The sequence below is a fragment of the Trachemys scripta genome, chromosome 4, assembly GCF_013100865.1.
Source record: "Trachemys scripta elegans isolate TJP31775 chromosome 4, CAS_Tse_1.0, whole genome shotgun sequence".
NCBI classification, from domain to species: Eukaryota; Metazoa; Chordata; order Testudines; family Emydidae; genus Trachemys; species Trachemys scripta.
Window position 1 is genome coordinate 109437723 of NC_048301.1, and position 26790 is coordinate 109464512.

The 26790-nt window shown below is 45.5% G+C and overlaps 1 protein-coding gene across 1 annotated transcript in view; it reads right to left on the reverse strand.

The window, feature by feature from the left end:
- Nucleotides 1–26790, reverse strand: part of TSPAN4 (tetraspanin 4) — a 491871-nt gene that overhangs the window by 417726 nt on the left and 47355 nt on the right. Inside the window, exon 2 of the mRNA XM_034770346.1 lies at nucleotides 17078–17156. The gene's annotated coding sequence lies outside the window, so the exon portion shown is untranslated. The remainder of the gene's footprint in view (nucleotides 1–17077; nucleotides 17157–26790) is intronic.

The following is a 26790-nucleotide window of genomic DNA, read 5'->3' on the forward strand; positions in this document are numbered from 1 at the left end:
TTCCAGATACCATCAATGATCATCTCCACTGGTTTCAAGCAGCTTATGGCACGGAGACAAGCAAGTGTCATTCAAATCCAGGGCAGTCAGTTCCCTTTGAACTTCACCAGCTCCCTTAGTAGAAGGCACTGCCATGTGCAATCAGAGCAGGTCTGTTATGTTTCAGCCAAGGGCACTTGTACACACACACACAAGCCAGTGCAGCTCTAGGCCAAGTGAACAGCACTGGTTCACTAGAACTGCAAGCAGTGAACCAGAAGACAACAGAGGTCAAATGTTCAGTCATGCCTGAAGAATGTAGGGGAAGGGAGAGTACAACACTGTAAAAGTAAGACTGTTCATCAGCTCTGGGCGGATCCTTTGATGTAGTAACATTTAGACGCCACTACGTGTACTGCCTTCACGCGTGTGGTCCAGTAGACAGGACCCAGAAGCCTGCCCTATTCCTGGCTCTGACATTTATTGTGTGACTCACTCTGCCTCCTTTCCCCTCTCCCTTCAGCGGCGCTGGAACAATTTTTATAGTGGAGGTGCTGAAAGCCATTGAACCAAACTGCAAACCCAGTACGTGATGGAAACCACTTCAAGCCAGGAGGTGCTGCTGCACCCCCAGCACCGCTAATTCCAGCATTCCAGCCCCTCCATGTATAAAATGGGTATAATAATACTAACCTACCTGACAGTGGAGCTTTGAAGCTTAATTAATCTTTGAGATCCTTGGATGAAAGGCACTCATGAAGTGAAAAGGATTGGCAGGGTTTTTCAGATGAAAGTACTGCTACTCTGATCTATGCTACAAGCCATATGACGAGTGCCAGTTACACTGACCTACCCGTGGGGCCCCTGGAGAAAAGAGTCAGGAGGCCTGCAAGCTGGCAGCATTACTGAGCTCCGCCTCATGCAAGAACAAGGTGCGCTGTGGTTGCAGCTGCCCTGAATAAGCAGCAGAGCCCTTCAGCTTAGGAAACTACTGCTATCAACTCAGTGTTCAATGGGGGACGGGGGACGCATTTGCATAAAGTCAGAGCAATTTAACAAAACAACAACAAAATAATAGATGAATGAAGCTTTAAACAAACAGCTCCAGATTTCTTTATATAGAAACACACCTGTGATGGCCTTTGGCGCTACAAAAACATGAAAAGCTGACAGCATGTACACACACACACACACACACACACACACACACACACGCCAGCAATTGTCTAAGACAGGCTGCTGGGTCTGAATAAGATGGGCCATATTGCCTATGGATGTAAATAGATGGACCCCCATCAGTTTCCACAAGCAGAGAATCTGGCCCATCAGATCTTGCTGGGCATTCCTATTAAAAATGATCCTATTTCTATTTCAGGTCTTTTCTGTCTTTGCTCCACTTTTCATCCTCTTTGTTTTCACTCCTTCTCCTTCTGGTATTTCAGTATTCTCCCCTTGTCTGATTCTTTTATCTCCTTCCCATTCCATTCTTTTCCATTAGACACGTCTCGCCCTCTTGCATCCTGCTTCGTGTAACACATTGCTCTCGTCTCCTCTTATCTTCCGAACCAGAAGATCTTTGTCTGATTCAGGAGACAGCCTCATGTTTAAACTATATTGTTGTGAAAGGGAGAGATGCTGCGGGGGGCAAAAATGGATGGAAAGGCAGAGTGTGTTTAGAACTGGGATGTGCATTTTTTACATTATGTGGAAAAAGTGTCGTTTGCTATTGCCAACTTCAAAAAAAGTGATAGGACATTATGATGAACCTGGCTGTAGATATTTCAGGACAGGTCCTCCGCTGATATAAGTAGGCAGAGCTCTACTGAAGCTGTACCAATTTCCACCAGCTCCAGAACAACTATTTATGTAAATTTCCAAGTGTGGAGAAACCTTTAGGATCTGGCCCATCGTATAGAGAAATCCCATCATGTAGAGAAACACCCCACAGTCAATTCTCCTTCTCTGTATTGTTGTTCAAAGCTGCCTGCTACTTCACTTTGTTGCTTCCTATCACGTCATCTGTGTTACAACATATGCCCTTGCTGCCATAACAACAAACACGATGTTCATTGTATTGGGGGGGGGGTTGGCAATGGGCAGGGCTATAGGGTTATGTAGTTTCCTTTCCCCAAACGCCCCATCTACCAAAGCCTTACACACTGGCTATCGTAGGTTGAAAGAGGAAGGGCTCCATTTACCACACCAGCTAAGGAGGAGGGGAAGTTGTAAGATATGCAGCTTCCCCAAGCCAAAGAGAGGATACGGAGCACTGCCTCTTGCTCCCCCTTTGCTTTAACCCATCACCTTACAGCAAAGTTTAAAAAACTGATGTCCATTTTTAGATTAGGCGGAGCATAAAAGTAGTACTCATTAAGCACATATAAGCCGTGCATAACAGTAGTATCCACCCAGCCATGCATAACAGTAGTATCCACTAAGCATGTATAAGCCATGTGTAAGAGTAGTATCCACTAAGCACTTTTCTAATGAAGCTAGACTTAAAATGTGATAGGGACACATCATACAAAAGTCATTTTAGAAATCCTTTTCTTCTTGACTGGCCAGCCAACTATATGATAAACTGGTTTAAACAGGAACTGGGCTTAGGGCCTGATTCAAAGACCACTTAAGACAACAGAATCCATTTGACTCCAATAGTTTTTGGATCAGGTCCTTAAAGAGGTTCCTATTCAGAGCCGTGAGGCCAATACCAAAGGGAAAAGAAGGCTCCCATCTCCTTGCCATTCCAAGTCTACAGTTCCATCCCACTTTCAGTCAGATAGTGGAGGCAGCATTGAAGGATTAGTGGCCATAGATTGTTTTGTCACGGGGCTAAGTTGAGACCACAATGCAGCTACAATCAAGGCAGCTTGACTCAAAGTCTGCCCTAGGCCACACCAACCACGGTAGCTACCTTAATTAATGCCATGAGCAACACAACATCGAGGGGGTTGAATCTGGATGGGGCCACGGGTGGGAACAACTGATGCAGCCCTCGAGCTCAATCTCTAGTGAAGACACGGCCGAAGGGGCTAGAGATTTCTTTGATTTTTCATGTGTGTTCAGCAGAACCACACTTCTCTGGAGGTTAGCAAACTGTTTAAAGAGCAGGCAGCCTCTCCTGCTACTAAATCGATGTATTTCTGCATGGATGGGGCAAAGTCAGCCCAGACAAATTGACCAATGTGTGATTTGGGAGGTGAGGTTTTAGAATTCTGCCTCTTGGTGTTCTCCATCTCACCTCTCAGCACTAGGGCACAGATTTTCAAAATGGCTCATCACTCACAATTGGGGGATGGATTTTTAGAAGAGCCCCACTGCCATTTGGGCAACTAAATAAGGGACATTTTTCTAAACATGCTCAATATGCAGCCTCTCTTGTGGTAACACCAGGAGCCAGATTTTCACACAGCACCCAATGTGTACCCAACATGTTGAGCACTTTATTTAAATGTATAAATGAAAGCTAAGCAGGAGCGGCGCCAGGGTTTTTGGCGCCCTAGGCGGGGGTTCTTCTGAGCTCCGAGTCTTCGGGGCACTTTGGCAGCGGGTCCTGGTGCATTGAAGGACCCCCTGCCGCCGAATTGCCGCCAATGGCAGCAAAATGCCGCCCCCGCCCCCCAAATCCTGGTGCCCTACGCGACCGCCTAGGTTGCCTAAATGGAAGCGCCGGCCCTGAAGCTAAGCACCCACGATACTGGACTGATTTTCTTCTCCCTTACATCAGTTTTACATCAGTGTAACTCTGATGACTTCACTGGAGTGCTTCCTGATTTACACCAGTGTGTGCAAGAATAGGATCAGGCCCTCACCTGTTGACTAAATTTTTTTTTCCATCTGTATGAAGAAAAGTTGTGATACAGTTTTCACTTTTGGATACTTTGTGGGTACTGGGCAGCTTTCAGATCTGCAAAGTGAACTAGGTTACTAGTTTCTGTCTCATTCTTCTAGAGGCCCTGCCGAGACACACACAGGTTTGCTAAATGGAAAAAAGAATCCAAAAAGCAAGCGTTGACCATCATCTCTACCAGTACCCAGTTGTCTTTGTCTCCAATCTCCCTTTATCCACCCAGCACTGAAACTGTCTGTCACTACTGCTTTCTACAGCCTGATTCCATCATCATTTTATCACCATCGCTGCAAAATAGCCTGACTTCAATGAACAAGTTGATAATGAAATCAGAAATCAGCAGACTCAAAAGAATTGTTGAAACTGGTCATGATTAAAAACAAAGAACAATTCCCCCTCCTCTTCCCCCCCCCCCAAAAAATAAAACCCAAAACTATAGCAGCGGGCAGCAGTAGGTAAAGGTGTGTTTGGATATCTTCACAGCAGCAATACAAGTGAGGGGATCAATCCAAAAAAGAGATGGAAGTAAGTTCCCAATTCAGCAAGGTATTTAAGGACGTGCCTAATTTTAAGCATGTGAATAGCCTTAGTGAAATCATGTGCTTAAAATTAGGCATGTGCTTAAGCACTTTGCTGGTTCAAGGCCTAAAGTTTCCCTTGCCTTCCCTCCCCCCCCCCCGCCTCCCCGAGGAAAGAAAGATTCTCTAGGTGCTGTTGAGTCACCAACGCACTGACTTTGTAGACTGCCTCAGCTTCGACCGGGTGTGTCTTTACAGAGCTCTCCATTTTACAAAAAGTTCAACACGAGAAGTGTAAGTTAGTTTATTTATAGAATCAGTAGTTAGTAAATTTGTGCCCTCAGCATTTGGGAGATGCATGCCTTACACATCTGGCAGTTGCCAGTCAAAGAGGGAAAGCCGGAGATGAGAGTTTTTTAAGGCCCTGGGTCAAGACTCTCAAGCAAAATCCTTCCAGACCTAAGAATCCAAACAAACAGCACAGTGCATGTAAATGAAATAAAATACTAAAAATAATGCTATTAAAAAAAAAATCCACATGCAACATTCCTCCAGTGAGAAGGTAGAAAGATGGAAAGAACTGAATTCACTATTGGAAAATGCTTAGCTACTATGACAGGGGCACAGGGTAAGAACCACAATAGGACTGAATTCTCATAGCCATTAAAAAAAGAAAAGGGAAGAGGGTGGAATTTGGGAAATGATTCACTTTGATGGGGCACCTATTAGATATTTTTCTCAATCAGATTGGCGCTTTCTAGGTGAGTTTCAGATGTTATAACCGGTTTTGCCTGCGGAGAGACTCAGAGTATGGGTTGTAGCCTGCCAAGGACCTCAATGATGCCTGGTGAAATCAAGCCTTGGTCATTTTAACAAGGAACGGTATCAATTCCACACGTCACAAGGGAAAGGAGCCAGCTGGAGCTCATTAAATGTGTTGCATTTCAAAATGTTTACAATTTGCTGCTGTTGCAATGTAATCAGGAGCAGACTCACCCCTGCGGCGCCTCCTGCTGGTCGCCTCAGGAATTAGCTCACCAGTCACTGGAGCACCCTTTGCAGGCCAGGTGTCCCGCCTGTCGTTGGCCCCGTGTCCCTCCCGGACCCCAGTGCCCTTGGCTTGGGTGCTGCCCCCCTGGCAGTACTCCACTCTCTCTGGGTCTCCCCACCCAAGGGAGCCCCCCACCCTATCCCCACATCGCCTCAATCATGGCTACTGCCAGTCACCATCTAGCTCCCGTGCACTGGGGCGGACTGTAGTCTATCAGCCAGTCATCACAGGAAACAAGGGGTTTGGACTGGCTGCCTTTACCCACCCTCAGGCTGCCCCTCTGCAACCCCAATACCTATATGGGCCTAGGACCAGGCCCTGCAGCCTGGGGACTTGCTGGCCTAGGGCTTCCCTGCCCCCAAGGCCTTTCCCCAGCCCTGCCTCACTCTAGGTCCCCGGTGAGTTCCCCAGCAGCCAGGCCTGTCTCTCTCTCCTGTCAGAGTGAGACTCCTCAGCTTCTGGCTGCCCTGGCCTTCTTATAAGGCCAAGTTGCTCTGTTTGGGCCGTGGCCCCAGCTGCAGCCACTTCACGAATCAGCCGGGCTTTTGCTCCTTTCCCCAGCCCCAGCCCTCTGCAGGGCTTTTCCAACCCCTTCAAGGCTGGAGCGGGTGTTCACCCCTCTACATGCAACCTCGCCTTACAACAGGAACTGTCAGACCACGTAACAAGATGCCTAAATTTAGAAGCCAAACATTGAGCACCCATTTTTGAAAACTTTGACCAAGTTCTCTACTCAGAGGTAATTCCCCAGTAGCAGCGGTAACACAGAGTGCATTTACTGACCTTTGCAGAGCATGGCGGCTCATGACCTCCCCTCCAGACTGGATTAGTAAAGTGCGGTTTCCTTGGAGATCACTCAAACTTCAGATAGTGCGGAGTGACAGAGGTATCTCTTGCATGGAGAATACTACATCTGTGCAGTGAACTCGGCCCCCCACCTCCAGTTTGTTCCTCATGGCAAGTCAAAGTGTTGGCTTTGATCTGTAAGCCCTCATATGGCTTGCGCATGGCTACCTCAAAGAGCACCACTCCTTGTGCTTCATCCTAACAACCGCCATCAGATGGATGATCTTGCTAATATTTCCTGGATTTGTACACGTGGAGGCTGGGTGACTCCTATTGGGAGTTGTAAAGCATTTCCTAAGGACTGGACACCAAGTGACCAATTTGAAAAACCAAAGCCATTTTGGTACACCTTTTAATTGGTGTATGGCACATCTAGACTGGGTCACCGAGGAACACATTTTTTGATTGACAACTAGAAGGCTAAGAATTGATTTTCAAAGACACTTAGCACTTAAACTGCTGTCCTACTTTGAAAGGAGACTATGTAAAAATGCTGCCTAACCAGTTCATTGATAGGCTTCCTGTTTGCTTACTCAGCGTCAAACCTGCTTACTTTCGTGACAGTATCCATGTAACAGAAATATGTTTTTGCTACTTTTCACTCCTGTTAGTACTTAACAGCTTTGGGAACAGCTGGTTTGTATTCTGCTTCACTCATCATCAACAGAATCTTTAAACTCTGATTGCCTCTGGTGGGGCAAGATCGAGTGCAGCTTGACCTTCAGATTCTAGGCTAAATTTGCGGGGCTTAAGTGCTTTGCAGAATAGAGACATAAGTATCTTACCCAATGAAAGTCTGAGGCCTTGGCTACACTGGCAATTCACAACGCTGCACTTGCTGTGCTCAGGGGTGTGAAAAAACACCCCCCCTGAGCGCAGCGAGTGCAGCGCTGTAAAGTGCCAGTGTAATCAGCGCTGCAAGCTATTCCCCTCGGAGAGGTGGAGTACTTGCAGCGCTGCGAGAGAGCTCTCGCAGCGCTGGTGGCGTGACTACACTCGCGGATTCATAGCGCTGATAAGGCCTGAGGCAGAGCTGGGAATCAAACCTAGATCGCCTAAGCACCTTCGCCACAAGAATATGTTTTTTCTCTGCCATGACACTTCACTCATGGAGTTCCCATTTTATGGAAAAAAAGTAATGAAATATTTCTTGCTTAACATTTCACTCTTCTCAATGGTAATGAAACAAAATCTCTGTAGAACCACAGATAAATCAAATGAATACAATGTCAAGCTACTTTAGAAATAAGCTATTCAGAATAACAGACTTATCTCGGGGGCTGTCGTTAATTGCATACTTTTATGCATTTGGCAAAGATGCTACCAGAAGAAATCTGATAACATAAGAAACACTATATTTGTGCATCTCTTCTTTAAAATTAATTTAGTGCTGGCAAAAAGTGCCGGATCAGCATCACTGATATGAAAACCCTCTGACACATGCACAGACAAAGCTAGCTCTACTGATGGACCCCAAGTAGAGGTGAGCCAAATGGGAAGCAGTGTGGCTTAGTGGACAGAGCACTGGCCTAGGACTCTGGAGATACGATTTCTATTCTCAGCTCTACCACTAGCCTGCCGGATGATCTTGGACACAGTTTGCCTCTCTGTGCCTCAGTTTTCCCTTTTGTAAAATGGAGTTAATGATACTTTGTAAGACATTCTGAGCTCTCCTGATAATACCTAGTTCTTTTATAGTGCTGTTTATTATTATTATGAAATGCCCTATTATAGCATCAAGCCACATAGTGAGTAAATGGAAAAGGTGTTCAGCCCCAGTAGCAGCTGGAGAGTGGGTAAAGCAATACACGATATAGTCACATTTATACGATTGCTTATTGCAGAATGATGATAGCAAGAGCCAATTCCAATAGTTATTCAGCCTTGTAACCTCACAAAACAAGGGTGCATTAGTTATACATAAAACTTTTCCTATTATGTTTTGTTAATAACATGCTATTGTCACTATAACACAGCATGAAAATACTGCACTGCACAGAGAGCATCTAGTTTTGATTAAACAGGTGCTATGGGAATTTCAGTCCATCCCTAATCATAATTAAACATTGTTATTCCCATTTTCTATGAAGACATGCGGGCAGTGAAGTCTATTCGAAAAATAATGACTTATTTCTTTTAGGGAAATGATGAATTTATTTGTTCCTAAAAATAAATAACGCCAACATACGTAATCTGATTAGGTTAAAACGTTAACTCTGCTCATTCCTTTGCATACCTATTAAGATAGAGGATTAAAGGCTCGATCCTGTGAGGAACTGATTCTCTGCATCTCCGCCTGCCTTCCATGGGAGTTAAGGGTGCTCAGCTCCTTCAGGAGGCAATCAGCACCCTCCCACAGCGAGTCCTATGACATTCAGTGACAGCACTTGCCTAGGCCCTAATCTTGCACTGGGAGAGCACAGGCGTGATCAGTGCAAGATCGGGGCCTAGACTGTGAGCTCTCTGAGGCAGGAACCAAGCTCTTTATTACTTGTTTATACAATGTCTTGACAATGGGGCTCTGATCCGTGACTGAGCTATCTAGGTGCTACATACCCAAAATAAATGTCTGACCATATTGCTCTCTGCCTCTCTGTTTATGGACACTAGCAACATTGTGACTTGACACTACAGACTACAAGAGGATGGAATGAGAAAAGGAGTCTCCCTAGAGACTTACGGGCACCATCAGTGCCAAGTATATTATCAGCACTTAGTACTGACACCAATTTCAGGAGGCGAGCATGCCACAGGCAGCAGAGGGAAATGCTTGGTTCTCAACGCTTTTACATGGGTTCAGATTGCTGCTCGTATATTTTCAGAGTTCTCTCTCATCAGTGTTTCACCTTCACAAGTTTTGTTTCCCTTTGTAGACAAAAGAAAAGAGATTTTCAAGTGACATTTCTGTTTCTTATTGATGACTGCTGTCAAACGAGCCTGCAGATCCCTCCCTCTTGTCAGCGAGGGGGTATTCAACGTGGAATGCCAGCTTCCTGTCACAAGCAGCAAGAGTTGAAGAACAGGGATATGTTGGGGTGGGGAACAGAGAGGATTATTCACCTTCATGGTGGGTCAATTTTTACCCCTCCTACATAAAGGCAAAAGGTCTCGAGACAGCCCAGGGAGCATTTTAAATCCTATAGCTGTCCTATACCTTGGCAGCTGCTAGATTCCTTGCTTGTGCTTAAGCATCTCTCATACAGACTTCCCATCAAGAAAAAATAGATGTTATCACTTCATCCAAATATTCTCCATTTCTTCCTTTTCTCTCTAGCTCGTATTTCACAGTCACCATAGCAGAGTCTGAACATTTTGGTTAAATCACATCCCTTACTGAATTTAAAATGTGAAAGGAAATTTTATACTGCATGTCTCTAATAGTACAGTGCTGTCTGGGAACCCCTCTCTCACTCCATATACCATTTACATACCTTCAAACTCCATTACATCTACCATGAACCCAAACAGGTGTCCTGACCTTTCTCTCACTATCTTCCAACAACTGTAACAGTAACTTTGTCAACTGTCCTCTGGCACCACTGATCAAAAGCATCGGTGCTATTGCTGAGATACAAGTTTCATGAAGTCAGGCAATAAAAGTCTTTTGCTGAGAAACATTTTTCGGACGTTACTTTCATCACTATTTTATATAGTGATACTGATCTGCATGATGCTGTAAAGACCGGTAAGCAGACGAGGTCCTGGTCCCTTAGAGCTTCAATTCTAAATTAAACAATGAACTTAAATGAATATTTACAGTTATAAAACAAACAAACCAAGCCAGAGGGTGTTAAATCATTTGTTTTACTAAAATCTCTCCTCAGATGGAATCAGATATTAGTAGACCTGGTACTAACAGTGCAGCCTTAATTAATCAATCAATTATTGGTATTGTGGTAGCATGATCAGGACCCTGTTTCTGGCAGACACTGAATGTGCGCGAGCGCGCACGCACACACACACACAAAATGACCATGACTCCGGCCACAAAGAGTTTACAATCAAAGCCCCTGCTCCAATGCCCACTGAAGTCAATATGAGTTTTTCCATTGACTTCAGTGGGCGGATCAGGTCCTAATGCCTAGATCAGGAATTGGCAACCTTTGGCCTGCGGCCCGCCAGGGTAAGCCCCCTGGGGGGCCGGGACGGTTTGTTTACCTGTCGCATCCATAGGTTCAGCCGATCGCAGCTCCCACTGGCCATGGTTCGCCGCTCCAGGTCAATGGGGGCTGCGGGAAGTGGCGCAGGCCAAGGATGTGCTGGCCATCACTTCCCGCAGCCCCCATTGGCCTGGAGCAGTGAACCGCGGCCAGTGGGAGCCGCGATCGGCCGAACCTGCGGACGCGGCAGGTAAACAAACTGGGCTGGCCCACCAGGGGGCTTACCCTGGCGGGCAGCAGGCCAAAGATAGTCGATCCCTGGCCTAGATTTTGCAAGCACTTAATCAGATACATAAGCTTACCCATGTGAGTAGTCCCAGAGAAGTCAATAGGATCTACTCTTGTGAGTAAAGTTACACATGTGCTTAAGTATTTGCAAAACTGGAGCTTAACTCCATAGATTCATAGAGTTAAAGGCCAGAAGAGATCATCAGATCATCTAGTTTAGAGTTACCATAATTTAATTTAAAAAAAGGAGGACACTCCACAGGGCCCCGGCCCTGCCCCAACTCTGCCCCCTCCCCTGAACGCTCCACCCCCTGCTCCTACCCCTCCCCTGCTTCCCGCAAATCAAATGTTCGCGGGAAGCCTGAAACAGGGAGGCAGCAGGTAAGCTGGGGCTGGGGCTGGGCGCGGCCCAGTACGGCCAAGCGGCTCCCTCCGGTGGCCAGCCAGCCCAGGCCAAGAGGCTCTGGCCCCGGCGTCTCCCGCCCGGCTTGGCTCGGGCCCTGGGGCACTGGCCCCCGGCCGAGCATCATCAGCTCCGGCCCCGCACCGCCGGCCCCGGCTCCACTAGCCCCGGTCCCGCACCACCGGCCCCGGCCGAGCATCGCCGGCCCCAGCGGCCCCGGCCGAGCACCACCGGCCCCTCCCTCCCTATTTTCCCGGACATGTCCGGCTTTTTGGGATTTCCTCCCGGACGGGGATTTGAGGCCCAAAAAGCCGGACATGTCCGGGAAAATCTGGACGTATGGTAACCCTAATCTAATTTGATCTCCTCAATGTCACGGGCCATTCAATTTCACCCAGTTTCCTCTGTGTTGAAACCAATAACCCATGTTTAAATGAAGTACGTCTTCCAGAAAGATATCTAATCTTGATCTGAAGACAACAAGAGAGAGATAGAGAATCTGCCACTGTCCTTGGTAGTTTGTTCCAATGGCTATTCACCCTCACTGTTAAAAAAAAATGTGCCTTATTTCTCATTTGAATTTGTCTGGCTTCCGAATTCCAGCTATTGCTTCTTGCTATGCCTTTATTTAGTACCCAATATTTTCACCCCATGAAGGTACTTATATACTGTAATGAAGTCACCTCTCTATCTCCTTTATGACAAGTTAACAGATTGAGCTCTTTAGGTTTCTCACTGTCAGGCATTTTCTCCAGCCCTCATTCATTTTTGTGGTTCTCTTCTGTATCCTCTCCAATTTTTCAATATCCTTTTTAAAATGCAGACACCGTAACTGTATGTAATATTCCAGTGTCAGTCTCACCAATTCCCTATACAGAAGTAAAATCACCTCTCTGCTCCTACTCACTACTTCCTTTTTATACATCCGATGACTGCATTTGCCTTTTTTACCACAGCTTTGCACTGGGAACTCATGTTGAATTGTTTGTTCACTCTGACCCTAAATCCATTTCGGAATCACTGCTGTCCAGGATACAGACTACCATTCTGTACGTATGTCTGCATTCCTTTTCCTAGATGTGTAATTGCATTCTGCTGTATTAAAATGTATTTTGTATGCATGAGATCTGCTTCCCAACAAATCCAGATCACACGATATGACACCCCTGCCATCATCATTATTTACCACTCCACCAACCTTTGTGTCATCTGAAAATTTTTATCAGCAGTGACTTTATATAGATTTGCAGACCACTGACAAAAACGTTGAATAGCATCGGGCCTAGTACCATTCTATGCAGCACCCTCCCTAAAAGAACCCCCATTCGATAATGGTTCCCCATTGACAACTACTTTTTGAGGTCAGTTAACCAGTTCTTACCCAACATAACATGCTTTAATTTAAAAGGCAAGAAGCAGCAAGAAAGCATAACAAGCCTCAGGCTGGGAGGAAATAATAACCAATCCAAACAGAAAAGTTGTTCCCAGGTAAAAGTTATCAAAAGCAGAAGCTCTCTTTAAGTGTCCTTTTTCTAAAGGGTCCTGAAGAACTAAAGGAAGACAGAGAAAGAAATAAACACTCAGAGCCCAATTTTCAAACCTGAATGCCTAAATCAGGTACTCAAACATCATGAGGGTACTCAAGGGGGCACTTAGCATGAAAGTATGATTCAGGCCACACTGAAGTTAAGAAGCATCTTTCCATCAACTTCAAAGGGCACTGGATCAAGGCCTTGAGACAGGCATTTGAACACATAAATGCCCATTTGAGCATCCAAATGCAGAAACTACACGCCTAATTTAGGTGCCTACATTTGAACACTGGGCCCCCAGAGCATGATCCCAAACAGACCCCTATCAGTCTCGTAGTCATGTGATGCTGGTGGTAGGAAAAGAAGAAAGCCATTTCTTCTGAGTTTTACATCAGAAGCTGGCATCAGTAAATAAGCATTCTGAATACTGTTCTTGCGTGAAGCCATTAGGTGCATCCAAGCTGAACTAAACATTGCGCCTGTCGGCTTACGACTCATTAGAGGGGTGCAGACAGCAGGGTTTCTAAATCAGCAGTGGAGAGAAGACAATCACCCTGATGTCCAGTTTGAATTTTAGGCCCAGTCTCCTGACCCGCTTCTCATTTCTGCCAAAAGTAGAGCTGGTTCGAACCCTCATTACCCTCCATTTCCAGCTCTGCTCTGGAGCTACCTTTATTCAAATTAGAGTTTCAGATTATAAATCAACTCTCCTCTCTAGTCCTAGAACACAGTCTTGAAAGGAAAAATTCTCCTCTCCCTCTTTCCCCTGGGGTACGGAGACCTTTTCTTCATCACTTTGCTGTGACTCACATTGCCCTCCCAAAGATTTCCAGAGGGGTCTTCCATCTGATAGTAGGTTTCTCTTGTTTTCTGTTTTTCATTCCATTGCTTCTGCCTGCCCCGTGAAGCAAAGCATTCTGGAGATAATAACTACCATTAGAATGGCCCTTCTATTAATAATGGATAATTTCAAGCCAGCTGCTTGGTATTACATCATTACTGCAAGACTCTAGTGCATATTAAACTATCTACCTTAGTGTTTTGTAGAGGGTCCATCACAATAGTGTCTAAATACTTCCCAGGTAGATTACATCTACATAGCAAGGACACTAGTGGACTTCATGGAGTCTCTTATTCTTTTCCCTTTCTTGGTTGCAAGAGGCTCTGCCTGAGTTAAATACATAATCATATTAACAAAAACCAAGCAACACTTGAAATGCAAAAAAAGTGGGTTGCTTCAAACACATAAAGGCCACTTTCTGTGTCTGCTAAAGCTCTTTGTCCTAATATTAATGTTTGAGCCTAGCTTACCAAGTGACCCCAGGTCGCTCTGTATCCGTGACCTGTCCTTGTTGTCATTTGCCACCCCACCAATCCTGTGACATCTACAAACTTCATCAGCAAATGCTTTATATTTTCTTCTAGATAATTGATCAAATCCGTCTTTAAACTGGAGCTTGTGTTTGCGCAGCATATCCATTGTAATTGTTTAAGGAAGAACAGAATATGAAATATTTAAATGAATAAGAAATAGAAGATTCATTTTCTTCTTATCCCTCTAAAGATCTCACTACTCAGACCTTTCTCTCTGCTCTGCCAACTTCTTTCTGTTTTTATTCATTCCGAATATTCATAAATGTTTTCCCCTCTAGAGAATGTTAGAACAGAAACTCTACCATCTGATCTTTTTTCCTTTTCCTCATATTTGAGGGGCTTTGCTCTGTGAAATTACTCTATATATAGCCAGACGTCTCAGTCGTCTATCACTAGGAGATTAACAGGATGCTTACTGCAACTCTGTTGATACCGACTGCCTCTTACTTTTAATTTGTTTATAGATTCATTGATTATGAGGCCAGAAGGGACTGCCGTGATCATCGAGTCTGACCTCTTGCATAACACAGGCCACAGCTCTTCCCCAAAATAATTCCTGTTTGGACTAAGGAGTATCTTTAGAAAAACACCCAAGCTTGATTTTAAAATTGCCAGTGATGGAGAATCCACCCACCACAACCCTTGATAAGTGGTTCCAATGGTTAAGTACCCTTGTTGTTACAAAAATTGTGCATTATTTCCTGTCTGAATTTGTGTAGCTTCAACTTCCAGCCACTGGAGCTTTTTATATCTTTGTCTGCTAGACTGAAGAACCCTTCATCAAATATTTGTTCCTCATGTAGTAAATGTATAAGATGTGATCAAATCACCTCGTCGTCTTCTCTTTGTTAAGCTACATAGGTTGAGCTCCCTAAGACTATCACTATATAGCATGTTTTCCATTTTTTGACTTTACCCTTCCCTAGCTTCAGTACCATTCACTGACTCCCACCACTTCTCTGACCACTCGTCTAATTAGAGTCCATTACATTTCTCTCTATTCAAAATACCCACAAGAAAAAGCAGGGTGGGAAGAAAGAACATGGAAGAGGATGCAATCATGTACAACTCAAAGCCTCTCAGGATGGATTACTTTCATGCATTCATTTTTTGACAGCATTAATTACAGATTTTTCATTACCTGAAATATCAGGGTGTATCAATTTGCAAAGAGGGGAAAAAAGAAAAGCTTTGGCTGCTGGACAGCAGAGTTGCTCTATGTATTCAATAAATGGTGGCCACATCACTTAGCCCCCGGTCTTTGTTTCCTTTGGTGGGTGAATTTTCCCAGTGTCAGGCCTTGGCTACACTTGCGAGTTACAGTGCTGTAAAGCCTCCTCCAGCGCTGTAACTCACTCCCTGTCCACACTGGCAGGGCACTTGCAGCGCTGTATCTCCCTGGGTGCACCGCTTCAGGTACTCCACCTCCCCGAGAAGCATAAAAGATACAGCTGAGTGGCTATGACTCTCCCCTGTGAGTGTGTGCCAGGAATCAACCTGCAGCGCTGTACTGATCACCTTGTCAAGTGGCCAATCCTCTCCATTGTTGTGACCAGCTGCAGGAATGCGGAAGTGCTGGTTTCAAAGCTCGTACCACAGAGAAAAAGCAAACAGTTTGCTGTTTGCTTTGAGTGAGTGAATGAATGAGCAGGAGGCCGGGAGTTCGGAACTTTCAAAATAGAGTGCTGACACGCTCCAAAAAGCACTCTCTCTCCCCCCCCACACACTCCCTGTCACACTCCATCCCCCCCAGTTTTGAAAAGCATGTTGCAGCCACGTGAATGCTGGGATAGCTGCCCATAATGCATCGCTCCCAACACAGCTGCAAATGTTGCACGTGTGGCCACGCCACTGCGCTGGCAGCTGGCAGTGTGGACAGACTGCAGCGCTTTCCCTACTCAGCTGTACAAAGACAGGTTTACCTCACTGCGCTGTACAGCTGCAAGTGTAGCCAAGGCCTAAGAAGACTGTATTTTGGATGAGAAAAGTTAGGCAGGTGGTATGTTTTCTTTCAGCTGCAGTCAACACATGCATAGTGTGCCAGTATGTTCCCTAATACAGCAAATTATCTGTAATATTTGGAGAACAGGGGAGAAATTTCCCCCACTTGCTGTCAGGCAGGATCCTCCAAGTCCCCACTTGCCCCTCTCCTCAACACCTTTTCGATTCATTTTATCCCCTCCTGGCTCTCCTCCAGGTGTGGGAAACTTCTGGCTGAGAAGGACTAGATGCTGCACCATCTAAAACCAGCCACCACCACCCCTGAATGAGGGGGCCATGCTCTCACCTCTACCCAGGAACCGAGACTCTGCAACATTCCCTGGCTCTGCCAGTCTATGGGAGCCTTTTCCTATGCAACCTTTGAAGGAACAGCCTCAGCTAGCATCTCCTTTTATCCTCCAAAGGTATGGCAGCCTAACAGGTTTCCTAATAACTGATGGCTCCTGATCTTTGCATGTATAAAAGTAACATTGATTTCAGAATCCCTTTTCCCCCTTCCACACAATTACCCATAATATATTTTTTCAGCATTAATGTTAAGCCTGTGCCAGTGGCACTGGGAAGCTATGAGATGTGATCTCACCTCAGACTAACCTTTGATTACTACCCACTAGTGGGAACTCTGACTTTCCACCCCAAGCAGAGCCATGACTCTTAGTATTCTGCAGTTCTGCCTAAGAATAATACTGGAGGCAGTGGAAGGTTTCCCGTGTTCTGGTGATTCCTCCATTTTAACAGCTCCAGCGTTCGGGGCCTGTGTTGCAGCCATCATTCTCCTAGGGGAGCATTGGTGGGGAATTCCTTTTAGGACCCATCTTTATATCAGCCATACAGGATACTCGAATGATGTGAGGTGCTTCCACCCATCACCTCCTTGTCCAAAGGGCTGACCATGTTGCCTTCACAGTGTTAACTGGCATTAACCAGCCCAAGCAGAGAGAGATCAGGACAGAAAATCAAAGCTAGATCCTCCAGCATGGCAGTGGGCAGCACAACTAGCTTACCAAACCGATTCATAATTTTAATTGTAATAGCTTTGAATTTTCCCTCTCTAGGAAATTCTGTAAGGGTTCTTTAAGTCCAGTTATCCATTTTGAACTCTGATTTGAATCTATAAATCAATCACATGCAGTACCTTTCACGGGGACGTGAGCTCACACCAGCCAACGAGATTCCGAAGGAGGAGGTGGCCTGTAAGGTCTCAGGAACAGACACTGGAAGAAAAGAAAAATAATAATGAAAATAAATTTAAAAAGTCTGGGTGTCAGATGCCAGGTGCCATTGTTAAATAGGAAAGCTACTTTGTAACAATTCCATGCTGGGAAGGAGGGGTCAGGGGCCTGATCCAATGCCCAGTGGAAGGTCTCCCATTGACTTCAAAGGGTACTGGATCAGGCCCCTGTAGAGAAAGAGTATTGCTTATTCTGGGGAGGGGATAAAAGTTATCAGAAGTGTTACCCAAGGGGGGAAGTGTTCAATTTCCTAGACTGGGCCTTGAGTCATCAAAACACTTAACCACATTAAGTCCCACTGAATTCAATGAAAGTTAGGGATGGGTGTGATTTTTAAAAAGCACATGACTTTCAATGGGACCTGAAACTACTAAATCCCGTAGGTACATTTGAAAATCCCACCCCATATGCTTTAAATGCTTCACTGAATCGGAGAAATATTACAGCTTCTCTGTATACCCTGAGTCATGTTAAAACTTTAATCTGGATACAAGTCCTTATTTTAAACAGAAAAGTTAAAAATTACACAGCTGGCAGGTTTATTTTACTAATCCATTACTCTGGATAAAAGACATGGGCAGCCAAGGAGGAAAGGGGCAGCAGATTACAGTATTGCCAACCCAAAGCATTCAAAAATCATGAGATGTCTTCTTTGCCTTCTGATTTTTCAGCCTTTAGGGGGTTATTTCCCCAGCTTCTCTACAACCACAAGAACTAGACTTTTTATATTTTTTGTGTAAGGAAAGCTCAGATTATCCCATTATCATATGACTCCAGGAGCTGGGGCTTTTTAAGACAAATACCATGAGATTTTCAACAGGGTTGGAAAAGTTGGCAATGCTGAGACTACACTGTACAGAAGGGAAGGATGATCATACAGAGTAGTCCATGGGGTTAGGAAGGTAGAAGAAGGCTGACCTCACAAAGTCAAAATAATTGTAGGAGGACTGGAGGTGAAAAACATTCCCTTGAACCAAACAATATAAAAACTATGTGCGGGCACAGTTCAATGAAGAAAGGTGTTTTCTACACTAATAACGAATCACTCTTTCCAAAAGGATAGAGAAATTTCAGGCAATATTGTGTTTCAAATCCCTATGATGAAGGAGAATAAAAATGACATGCCATAAGGTTAGTTTATTGCATGTCATATTCTTTGTAATAAAAGCAGCTTTTTCATTTCTGCAAACAGATGCTCACACACACACACACACACACACAGATGTGTGAATGCAAACTTTAAAGAACCACATATGGTAACACTTCACATCACAGGTGCTGGAACGAGGGATGCTGGGGGTATTACCGCATGCCCTGGCTTGAAGTGGTTACCATCATATACAGGGTTTACAGTTTGGTTCAATGGCTCACAGCATCCCTGCTATATAAATTGTTCCAGCGCCCCGCTACACATTTCTAGATAAAGAAGATGTCAAGTCTAAAGACCACCTTAAAAACCCCAGTCATAACTATGCTCCACCTTTCATCTCCTAATCTATTTTCTTTGCAATCCTGCTAATACAACAAAGAAATAACTGTCTTTTCAAAGGTGTGGAACATTTGGTATGTGCTGATATTACATCCTGATAAGATGCCAGACAGCCTAGGAATCAATGAATCTTAAATTCTCCACAGACCTGTTAGCAGCATGTAGTACAAATAGTGCTTGGTGACACTTCCCTTCCTCCCACCAGACTAGAGGGCATGGTCATGGAAAGCACGTGAGTGCAAAGCAGGACTTTACTGATTCATGAACCTAGTGATAACAATCCCTGCCTTCCTTACCCCCATCTGCCCTGCTATGGAGGGCATGAAACATTTCATAGAATCATAGAATATCTGGGTTGGAAGGAACCTCAGGAGATCATCTAGTCCAACCCCCTGCTCAAAGCAGGACCAATCCCCAGACACATTTTTGCCCCAAATCCCTAAATGGCCCCCTCAAGGATTGAACTCACAACACTGGGTTTAGCAGCCCAATGCTCAAACCACTGAGCTATCCCTTCCCCCCCTTTAGCAGTTAAAGCTTCTGAGGGAAGATTTTAAAAGCAAGGAAGCAGGAAAGGCTGAAAGTTTTGATGCAAATGCACAGCCTGCTGCAGCAGCTGTTGTTCAGAACAGGATTAGTGCACTTTGGCCAATTGAAGCCATTAGTAATGGACTGTTACAGTTCAGGCTAATCCTCAAAAGCAAGATACTTATATACCTAATGGCTTGTCTGAAACAAGGGAGCCCACAGAAGGATTTAATTCTTTCAAGAATTCAAGTGATTTAACTCTTTCAGGCCTTTAGCATTATCTTCCCATCAGGCATTCTAGTCTTCAGTTCAAAGATACCCAAGGAGGTGAATTTCAAACCCGTTTCAAGTGAGGAGGGTTCTCTGGTCTTCTGCCCCAAAGGACGTTTTATTCAGATGTCTCTACAGAACAAAGGAAGCCACTCAGAATTACAGCCTCCTTCTATCTTGTGAAAAAAAAATCTTAATAATAATAATTTATAGACAAAAAGAGGGAGAAGAAATAAGGACATTTTTCCCATTCAAGCACATTCTCAGTTTAGGATGAGTAGGGGCAGAGAAAATCTATTACATAAATGAAACAATTTAAGCACAACAGTAAAAAGTCCTTCAAATAAGTGATACACCTTAAATTTTTAAGAGAAAGGAGACGAACAATTGTTTGCACTAATCAATCTTTAGCTACTGTTGGACACTTCTGCAGTTAAACAAGCACATTGCATTGGGCTCAGAGGCTGTGCTACCATCCAAGGAAGTCAGGCCTGATTCTTAATTCCCAGACGTAGGAACACCACAGTTACCAGATTTTGTGGACGAGTAGCATAAAAGGAAGAACATCTAGTGGGATTTTAGAGGCACATGGAGGACTTCACAGGAACAGGGGAAATGTTTTTAGTCTATTGTCCATCCTACCATGGCTGTGAAACTACAACTGAGCTCTAATTTCAATTGACAAGGGGGAGGGTGGGACCAAAAGAGGGGAAGGCTGAGTACAATGAAATAAACACCTTGTGCATTTAGCACAGAGATCTCCAAACTGAGATAGGAGTTGATCAGAGAAGTAACGGGGGGAAAAAACCTGGACTTTCTTGCCTGAATCAGGAGAGCTAACGGCTGTATTGTTCATTTTTTAATTGCTTCTTTGCAGCTAATGCAACGTACGAATAGCAAAATTGCTGGGATGGTTTCTTGCCTTTTCACGGCCTTGCTCTTTCATACCTAATGGATGTGCTATCTGCAGCATCCCTGGCCCCTAGAATGATGGGCTATGTCCAGTGACAGTTTTGCTGCAAAACTGCCATGGTTTTAAAAGAATATTTGCTGTGTTAACATTTCACCCCAAACTTTCAAGACATGCAAAGAAAAAACAAACAAACCTGTTAATCCTGAATTATTTTTTAGCCACAACAGCCATCAGTTATTACTTTAGCTCAAGTTCCATTGTTCAGAACATAGGGCTGTTGATTGTTCACCAAAAATTAAAGTTGCCCCTTTGCAGAAAGCCAGCACAAGGGCTATGCAATACTTAAGTCCTACTGAAGTTCTCAAAATAGGGCGTAAATGGTGTATAGTTCTTGTGCCGGCTGTTTCACTCTGCGTGATACAAAAAAAAAAGGCTGAGACTTCCCAAACCAGATGAATGATAAAAGGTGGGGGCGGGAGAGAAAAAGAGCATCACAATAAAAAGAGGTGAAGGTGCCAGGTCTGCTGATTCTGTGGCTGTTTTTCAGATGTGTTGGTCACCCACAACTCTCACTGAAGTCAGCAAGAGCTGCGGGTGCTCAGCACCTTTGACACTCAGATGATTACTTTTCCATTTTTTATTTTAGATGTTCTCAATGCAAACGAAGGCCCCAACTCTGCAGTTATGCATATGCAGAATTTAACATTTCTGAGTCGTCCCAATTGAAGTCAACGGGACTATGAAAGCATATAAAGTGATGCATGTATGTAAGTGTTCGCAGGCTCAGGACCTTACTTTGCTCAGTATTTATTATAGGTTTGCTCGTCTTGAAATGAGAGCTGTGGATGTTTTGATAAGTGGATTGACAGGTTTTGTTTAATACATTATACAATGGTGCCTACCAATCGGCGTCATAAGTATGTGCGGAAGTACTTTGCTGAATCAAGGCTAAGATCTATACTCAACAGTGAAACCAAACTAAAGACCCAACCAGATAAGATATACATCCAATCTCTGTGAGTGTGGCTGCCATAAGCGCAAAATTCATAGCCCTCAGGCAACCACTCCAGCAGAGGACAGGGGTCACCTCCCAAGTAATGCAAAGAACCGGGATGACACGGGTAATAAATACAAAATAGAAAAAAGTAAGATGGGGGGACCCACAATACAACCAGACATAAACCAGATTAAATAAATAAAATTTCCATCATGCCCTAAAACCAGCCACCAAGGGATTCAGGCAACTTCCTCTGGCGGAGATGACCCCTCTCCCAAGTCCTGTGCTTGACTGAAACTTGGAATTAAAAGCAGGCCTGACCGCCAGGCAACTATATATGGTGAGAGGAGAGGGATCAAGTACTTTGAGCCTAAATTATGAAGGAATTTATATACTAACAACTTGAGCTGCATTCTTGATGTCCTGACAGCTGGTGTAGATCATGTAGAGACATCTTCATTCCTGTCGTAAATAGTAAGTAAGAAGCTGTAGCAGCTTCTGGGTTGGTGTTTATGGTTAGCTCAACAAGCAGCATCACACAGTTGCATAGCCTGGGGATGACAATGGTGTAGAGAAGGACAAAGTCTATCAAGGTGTACTTTGCAAAAGCACAGGGATGGTAATAGATCCTCAACTATCTTGCAATTTGGGACTTCATCTCAGGAATAGAGGTGGTGAAAAATGAGAACACAAACTTTGTGAAAAAATATGAAATTGCCCAGTTATTTTTCTTTTCTCAGGATGCAGAACTGATCCATTTTTTTGTTTGCTTGAAAAATATTTCCAGGTTTGTTTTTAATCAAAATGGTTATCCAAATTTTGTTCAATGAAAAGTTTCTATAACCTTTTCTATAACCGATTAAAATTTCAATTAAAACATTTAGCAAGAAATAAAAAATGTCAATAATTTTGACTCTGGGAAAATTCAGTATGAGAAAGGCCGTCTTTGGAAAATAGGCACGCACAAACCACCATGGACCTGACACACAAACATTACCTCTTTATGTGGTCTGAGTTTTAACCAGATGTGTCTCATCTGAGTAAAAATGTTGGTTAGATCCCTTAATAGCTAAGAGTCAATCCCCAATGAGTCCTCTGAAATGGAGCAATTTAATTTTCCATCTTTAGAACATACTGGCATTGTAACCCATTTCTCTGTGTGATCTCCCACACTAATCTCAAACACACTGAGCAGACAGAGGCTGGGACAGAATGGAATACTGCAGCATCACACAGTGAGGACCCTTTAAGTGTAGATGAGCATGTATTCTGAACCACCTTCTTTTCCCTCCATTCCTAGAGTGAGCACAACCAGAGCACCTTCCCCTCCTCTCCCCCCACCAAGGGATGACACATCACTAAAACTGGATTGTCATTGGTATGGAAGGAGGCCAGGTGCTCTTTACTTTCAACAAGGGCAGCTCAGTGTTGTCCATTGCTAGAACACAGTATCGTCTATATTAGCCAGTGCAATTTCAGTGCCATGAGACAGTTCAGCACATTAGGTATCAAAAATCAGCTGATCGAATCTAGAATTGCTGGAGTGTCAAGTCATCAAACCTCCCCCCTCCACTCCCCCCAAAAAAGCAACAACAACAACAAAACCTATGGAGGTTAAAGAACACACACACTCACACTCACTCACTCTTCTCTGAATCAGGCATTGAACACTGGGCGGCAAAGGAACCCTTGACTGGCAGAGGTCTTCACTGCCTCCCATACCAGCCACCTCCCTCATCTCCAGCATAAGGGGAGTGGTGGTTTATGTCTGGGGCATTCAGGGGGCAGGAGGAGCTCCATTCCACTGTGCTCCCACTATGCTTGAACCTTACTGATGTAAGAGCTGTTACAGACCACATGCCACTGGGGAAACATTGAGGAAGTCAGAGTGGCAGGGTACTTACTCTAAGGGCTCGGCGACTGAGGAGCAGAAGCTGCAACCAGCTCCCTGCATAGGACAGAGGTGGGCAAACTACGGCCCGCGAACCACATCCAGCTCACGGGACTGTCCTGCCTGGCCCTTGAGCTCCTGGCTGGGGAGGCTAGCCCCAGGCCCCTCCCCCGCAGCCTCACCTTACCGCGCCGCCAGCCCCCCCGTTCCTGCCGGGCAGCACGGTGGTATGGCTGGCTCTGGCTGGGCTGCGAGCTCCTGCTGCTTTGAGCGGCATGGTAAGGGGACGGGGAGTGGTGGTGTGTTGGATAAGAAGCAGAGGGTCCCGGGGGGCAGTCAAGGTACAGAGGACGGTTGGATGGGGAGGAGATTCTGGGGGTGGGGGGGTCAGGGGATGGGGAACAGGGGGGGTTGGATAGGTGTGGGAGTCCTGGGCGGTGGCTGTCAGGGGGCAGGGGTGTGGATAGGGGGAGGGGCAGTCAGGGGACAGAGAGCAGAGGGGTTGGATAGGAGGTGAGGTCCCTGGGGGGGCGGTTAGGGGACAAGGAGTGGGGGGAGTTGGATGTGTCGGAGGTTCTGAGGGAGGCAGTCAGGGGGCAGGAAGTGTGAGGGGGTGGACAGGGGGCAGGGAGCCAGACTGTTTGGGGAGGCACAGCCTTCCCTACCCGGCCCTCCATACAGTTTTGCAACCCTGATGTGGCCCTCGGGCCAAAACGTTTGCCCACGCCTCATCTAGGAAGTAGTGGAGAGTCAGAGGCTTTGTTCAGGAGCAGAGACAAGGCCTCCCTAATGCCCTTCGCCAGCCAAGAGGGACAGAGCTATCTACATGCCTCCTGAATGTCAGCTAGAGAGACCACGAGAAGCTATGGCATGTGTCCTGTCCTACTCCAGTGCTATCACAACAGCGGGTGCCCTGATGATAAAGCCTCACTCCGTCCTTATTGTTGATTTTCACCATCATTATTGTACCCTCTGCTGACTTACTACAGAGAGTATCTTCAACTCTCATCTCTAGGCCTCTTGCATAGCGTGCACGAGGTAAGAGGCAGTGGTTTCATCTCTGTTTGCATTGGAAGCTCACCTGCCTCTCAGAGACCACATAGCACAAGAATGCTGCCCTTGTCAACTTGACACCAAGAGGCCAGAAGTGCAGGCTTCACAAACAGACAGAAATCTGGCAGAGTCTTACTGACATTGCCAAGCTAGTCTCGGTCATTTTCCCCCCTTACACCAGACATTAGTTTGGTCCTGAAATGATTTGTGTCAACACTGTATATGAGCTGCTGACTACTATCTAGTCATGGCATAAGTTATGGCTGCCAAATTCACTGCAAGAACAATAAAATCCCTCAGATGGAGATAAGCTATAGCCCCACGGAGAATAGGCCAGTATTGTCTATCCAGAAGTCACCCAGCTCCCTCCTTACACAACTCATGTTGCCGATAATTCCAGAGAATTAAAACCTTATTTGATTATTTTGTATTCTCTGGTCATATATAATTTAGTAAAGGGCATGTCAAAACTGGAGCCAGCGAACAGGGCTGCTAACAGGGGAGTTTGAGTGGGAGTTTACAGGGGGAGGTGGAAGGGGAGGCAGGAGGGCGCGGTGTCCCGTGTGCTGTGTTTCCCCAGGTGCAGAGGGCACAGCTGAGCAGGCAGGCTCAGACAACAGCAGCCATGAGCCAGGCAGCGAGGGACACAATGCAGATGATTGCATGTGGCAGCTGCGGTATGTACATGGTCCTAGCAGCGGTGCCTGAACAGAGGTATGTGTGCATGAAATGCCGCCTAATAGAGCTGCTGGAAGAAAAGATCCGAGGGTTGGAGATGCAGGTAGATATCCTGATAGAGTTTAGAAGGGAGTTCGAGCAGCTGATGGAGCAAAGGCAAGGAGTAGTTGAAGGGGAATGCTCAGGGGGTACAGATGGAAACAGGGGCAAAGACCTGTGAGGGGGGAATGCCGGGGGGAGAACAAGGGCCATGGAAGCATGTGACCGTGAGAAGCAGGCCAAGGAAAAGGAGGGCTAGTGAAGGAGAAACAGAGCTCAAGAACAGGTTTGGGTGTTCGGATAACGAGGAGGGGGGGCAGCAGGTGGTAACTGAAGGTGGGAGGGTGAGGAAGAGAAGAGCAGCTAGTCCCATAGAAAGAGGGGAGGAGTTGATGGAGACAGCACCAAATCTGGGCCCCGGGAGGATACAGGATGGCATAAGGGGGATTATACGGGAAAATAGGAATGGACAGGGGTTGCAACTAGAGGGAACAGGGGATAGATTAGTAGATCGCACTGTCACCAGGCAAAGGCAGGTTTACGTGATTGGGGACTCCTTAGTGAGGAGGTTAGACAGGCCTGTGACCAGGGTAGACCCAGAGAACAGAAGGGTGTGCTGTCTACCGGGCGCTAAGATATGGGATGTGGACCTGCGGTTGAAAAAGATCTTAAAAGGAGCAGGTAAGAACCCCTTGATCATCCTTCACGTAGGAACAAATGACACGGCTAGGTTCTCGCTAGAGAGAATCAAGGGAGATTATGCCAGGCTGGGGAAGACGCTTAAGGAAATCGAGGCTCAGATCATCTTCAGTGGGATTCTGCCTGTTCCTAGAGAAGGGCAGCAAAGGGGTGACAGGATTGTGATGATAAATAGTTGGCTAAGGAAATGGTGCTATAAAGAGGGCTTTGGGATGTATGGTCACTGGGAGGCTTTCGGAGACAGAAAACTGTTCTCACGGGATGGACTTCACCTGAGTAGGGAAGGAAATAGACTTCTGGGAGGGAGGCTGGCTCATCTCATCAAAAGAACTTTAAACTAGGAATTTGGGGGAGACGGTTGGGAGATGTCCAGTTAATCTCCACACCAGATTATAACATTGAGAGGGAGGACGATGAGATAGGAACAGATATAGCCGGGGGGAAGAGATTGGACATAAGGAAGAGTGGGGGGATGGATACTAGACTAATAGGTCATACTAGCAGTACGGTGTCCATACCAAATGGGATAACGAATGTGAGAGAGGCCAAACGGCATAAATTAAGATGTTTATACACCAATGCGAGAAGCCTAGGTAACAAAATGGAGGAATTGGAGCTCCTGGTCCAAGAAATGAAACCGGATATCGTAGGAATAACTGAAACGTGGTGGAACGGTAGTCATGACTGGAGTACAGGTATGGAAGGGTATGTGCTGTTTAGGAAAGACTGGATCAAAGGTATAAGTGGGGGAGTAGCATTGTATGTCAATAATGAGGTAAACTGTAAAGAAATAATAAGTGATGGAATGGATAAGACGGAGTCTGTCTGGGCAATACTCACATTGGGTAAAAGAACTACTAGAGCCTCCCCTGGGATAGTGCTTGGGGTGTGCTATACACCGCCGGGATCTAGCCTGGATATGGACAGAGAACGCTAATGTTTTTAGGGAAGTAAATACTAATAGGAACTGTGTAATCATGGGAGACTTTAACTTCCCGGACATAGATTGGGGAACAAATGCTAGTAACAATAATAGGGCTCAGATTTTCCTAGACGTGA